Here is a 5037-nt window from a genome sequence, read left to right on the forward strand (position 1 = left end):
CATTCATTCCTTTTTCATTTGTCTTCTGATCTCAGTATTTATCACATGTTTTTCCCTTTTTCATTTTCATTCAAAATTATTTAGGAATGATAAGCATCATTCTTCTTTTCTAAATTAATTATTTAAAACTTGGTCAACCTACAGAGAGTTATTTAGTAGCCTAAAAGAGGTTTTTTTTTTCTTTCTATATGACAGTTTCCCATATATGTTTGTTAGTAATAGGAAATTTAAGTAGTTGCCATATTTTTATAGTTGATGGAAGACTCTTTGGAAGAACTCTTGGAAAAGACTGGGGGTTTGCTTTCTAATTATGAAAAGGCAGAAAGAGAAACTAAAGAGTCGGAGTGGGAGGAAAATAAGGTACAAAAATGTTTGGTTATTTCTTTTACTATCCATATCTGTGTAACCTCTGTTTAGACTGTGTTTGTGACTGTCTAGTTATAGGATATTTATCTGGCATCCACTCTTATGATGCTTAATATTAACTTGTGTGTTCAGAAAAGATCAACAGAAGGAGGAAAGCAGGGCTCATTAGTTAAAAAGCTGAAAAAAAGACAAGGCAACGGGAGCAACAGGGAAAGCCACTCGTCCTGAGACAAACATTGTAACTATGGCACCAAGAGTCAAACCAGAGCTTCCTTTGCCTACAATGTATTCTCTCGCTTTCTCCCTCTTTCTCTTATGTAATTTATACATCTTTCTATCTATGTATTTTTGACCTAGGATGTGCCTATTATTATAAATTCCACATATTTAATTGGGGGTAATGTAACATAGAATCCATGCAGGACTTCAAATTATTTTGATGAGTAAATCTTTTTATTATGGAATATGTTGTTTCCAGTTTTAATTCTCTCTGCCAATCGAAGTCTTTCAGAGGGATTTAGTCTTAGTTTTTGCATACCTATGATGTTTATTCTAGCAAAAAAAGGGAAATCTACTACTGTTTTGTAATGTTAACTTTTGATATAGGTTATTTGATTAATCTTTTATTTTGTTGCTTCAGTTCAGTCGAGGTTGAGCAGTCTATACTTGATCACAGTAGATTTTGTAACAAGAAAACAGGTTGATGATATTTAACTTTCATCATCAAGTTCTGAGGTTTGTGTTTTTCTCCAATTAATTATTCTTTTAGATTGAACATGTCTATACTCGTCACATGCTCAGAGACATATCTTGCCATGAAAATAATCTGGACTTGAGGCTGGATCTGTGCACCAAAAGAACTGTAACTACTTTTACTGTAAGTTTTCTTTGTTTAATTACAGATGCACCTATATCCTAAAACATTTAAATTCTTTTCTTTCTTTGTTTAAGATATATTTATTGTTAAATCTTATTTGTGTATATCCTAAAACTAAAAAGTAAACAAAGGAACAAAATAGATCTAAACTTTGTCTAGAAATATATGGTTTATCACTTCATAATGATGCTGATTTCAGCTAAATTCTTCATGCTATTACAGGAAGATGACTTGGAAACCCTCGAATTTTTGATAAATTCTGCTAGATGTTAGGCACCCAATAAAAGGTAAAAAAAATGAATAAATGAAGTTGTGGGTAGTGTAAAAGATTTTCTTGAAGGTGAGTTATATTTTGTGGTTAAAGAGTGTCAGTGGTCTCTTGAATACACCATTAATCTGTTCGTGGGTCTTTGTATTGCTGATGCACACTAGTATATTGAATAACTAGAATGAATCTTTATTGATACCAAAACCAGATTACAAGGGGTTCCAAGACTTATTGACCTTGGATTATATTTCTTATGAGAATAGTTTCATTCTTGTTAGCATGCAGTTTTATATTTGCTGCTTATCTTTCTCTATTTATTTTTCAGAGAGTTTGAACAAGTTCCCTCGAAGGACTAGTACACCATCTGGGGTTCACAGTCAAGCACAACAAGCTGAAGAACAGCTACAACATCAGCAACAGCAGCAGCAACAATAGCATCATCCAAACTATAGTTTGAAGTAAAAAATGTTCAAGATTATAAAATTTTATTATGTTAAGCTTTCAAATTGAAGTTAGAACTAAGATCTCACGAAGTAGACACATTCATGGTTTGAATTAGTTATTGTTTAATGTAATACTTATGGTTTATCAATCTATTGAGAATTACATTTTATGATTAATTTTGATTTTGTTTATCAAAATACAATAATGAATATCTTTTAATTAAAAAAACCATATAAGTATACTTATCAAAAAATAATTTAAAATATATTATCCACACTAAAGTAACAATTTTATTATTATATGTTATGATTTAAAAACATATTATAAGCGTAAAAAATCGTTATGGTTTATATAATATAACAAACTAAAAATGTTATCAAAATAATTAAATGTAACAGTTGAAAAGTGTTATGAAAAAAGTATAAGATTAAACTTCAAATTTATAACCAAAAACTCTATCTAAATGTTATTATTTGAATATTATAGCAACTAAAAATGTGTTATTGAATAGTTTAAGATAACACCGAACATAACATTCAAATACTGTTATAGAAAAAAAGACTAGACTTTTAATAGCAGGGGCTATGTTAGCATTTTCAGAAGCGTTATCAATAGTCTCGGTTAGCAGTTTTTAAGTGTTATGAATATTGTTTTTTCTTGTAGTGTATTTTGAGATAATCTTGTACAATTGTAATCATATCTGAGATTATCTCCCATGATATCTGATTATCCGATTAGTTAGGAAAAAATATATGTAACTAATTCATGTAAACCTCCTTGAGCCTATAATAGAGAGAAATAGCTAAAGGGAGGGACATTTTGGCTGATTTTGGTTTATGCTTTAGAAGAGAATTTTGGCTATTATCTTTCAGTTGTATTACTCATCCCTCTAAGGCTTGTGAAACTCGAAGAACCCTAGTTCTTTGATCACTCCTTTGAGAATCAAGATCAATAATAGCTTAAGTGGACGTAGGTCATTACCAATTCGTGGGGCCGAACCACTATAATTTGTTGTGTCGTTTATTTTTCTTTCCATTAGATTTATTTCAATACTTTCTATCACATCAAGCATTTGACTCCGTGTCAGTTGACCAAAACGAGGGTCAACAAAAATATATTCTTTATCATGTTTAAACCATTACCTAGCATGGTTTCTACAATTTCATGCATTCCAAGAGAACAATTATCATGCATTAAGAATCTAACACATCTATACACGAGAATATTCTTAATAATAAGACATTACCATGCCAAAGAAACTTTATACCAATTTGTAAATCCAAAAATGACTTAGCATGCTTCTAAGATCACAAATGACAACAAGACAAGAAAAATAATAATTAACACATGCTAAAGGAAAAGAAACCCTAGGCTGAAACCTACATGCTCAAACAACAACAAATCATTTGCATGTTCCTAAAAATTATAGAAAACAACATCAACATATATTAGTAGACAAAAATCCAATCAACAATATAGTAATAAGATTTCTAACCTATCATCATGCATCAAATCATAGCTCATCTGTGTAGTGCCTGAGAATTTTACTTAGTAAGATAATATTATCTTATGTTGTAGTATTTTAATTTTCATGATATTGGTCCAAACTGGGAATTATTTGCAAACTCATAGAGTTAGCTATGAATTTTATGAGTTTAGCTTATAGTTTAGAAATATTAATTTTATCATAAGGTTTAATTAATGTAGTTGGTCCTAAAAATATTATTTATTATAGCCTAAGATTTAAATAGAACAATTAAGAATGTGACATTTGTCACATGTTTATTTATTAAGGATTTTAGATGAATAAAAATAACCAAGGGTAAATTTAAAGGTAAAGGTAAGCCTAAGAAGTCTACAACCTTCCCTCAAATGCTAGGATCTCGTATTTATCAGTCAAAGTGGTTCAAACAACTTTTAGTATGCTTAAAACGTGCAAAAACTTGGTTTAGCACGTAAGCATAAGACGATATATCATGGTTATAAAGGGTGATATATCACCTATGTTGATATGGAAATACACATTGACTTTGCACGATCGAAACCACGGGACCCTCGACAAATCAAGGCAGGCGATATATCACCTATAGTGGGAGATATATCGCCTGCATGTGTCACATTTGAATCTTCATGAAATCTGAAGATAGAATCAGTCCTCAATTACTTGGACTTGTTCTTAAACAATTTTGACCGAGTTCTTAGCATTTGTTGAGCAGAAAGTGCCATTTTTATTAATTTATTTATTCATTTTAATGGGAGTTAGTTTCACTCCTTGAATCCTATAAATAGGACCCTTCACTCAGTCATTTGCATCATTTTTCAAACGCTTCTCATAGCCTCCAAGCTGCCATTTTTGTTCTAGAGAGAAACACTAGGTTTTTGGGGATAAAGCTTTCAAATATAAGGTTTTCTAAGCACTTGGGGAAGTAATTTATAGTGTGATTTCGGTGTTTGTGGTATAGATGAAAGCTCTAGCTATCTAAGGTACTCTTAATCCTCAGATCTATTCTATTTCTATTCCTGTTATTCTGTTCTTTTAATTCAAATCATAACTCGTCATAATGGCTTTTAGTTAGGTACTGAGGGTTTAGATCTTCTCTTCAACTTCTTTTCTTTTGGAAACTTATGGTTTTTAATGTTTGGTTTTAGGAGTTTCCAATCCCGCACTTGTCTCCAATATCTTGATTTGCTTAAGGAAAATAAGTTAGATTTTATGTGCTATGTGTTTGTATGTTTCTCTATGTCTTTAGTCACTCGGGAAATATTGTTGCTTAGATAGGAAATCCTGAGACTTTTTTACGAGAACCTAACTTATTTATAGGATGATAGGGTGCCAAAAGGAAATCCCGACTAAAGGCCTAGAGGATGATAAAGAAATGATGTCACATATTCTTAGCAAGCGTCGCAGATGTTGTATGGGAAACACCATTAAAGGTTGGAGACATCCACATTATAAAGGAATTTCCAGACATATTTCCTGATGACTTACCAGGGTTACCCCCTGACCAGAAAATTGACTTCACAATCAAACTAGTATAGGAAACCAATCTTATCTCAAAGGCACCATACCAGATGGCCCCTA

General features: G+C 31.4%; 1 long non-coding RNA gene across 1 annotated transcript; it reads left to right on the forward strand.

The window, feature by feature from the left end:
- Positions 1–502: 502 nt before the first annotated feature.
- LOC133821423 (uncharacterized) lies at positions 503–2031 on the forward strand. Its single transcript, XR_009887560.1, has 3 exons — positions 503–651; positions 1007–1243; positions 1837–2031. It is a non-coding gene; the product is annotated as an uncharacterized LOC133821423 (long non-coding RNA).
- The last annotated feature ends 3006 nt before the right edge of the window (positions 2032–5037 follow it).

The sequence above is a fragment of the Humulus lupulus genome, chromosome 3 (assembly GCF_963169125.1).
Source record: "Humulus lupulus chromosome 3, drHumLupu1.1, whole genome shotgun sequence".
In the NCBI taxonomy this organism is placed as follows: domain Eukaryota; kingdom Viridiplantae; phylum Streptophyta; class Magnoliopsida; order Rosales; family Cannabaceae; genus Humulus; species Humulus lupulus.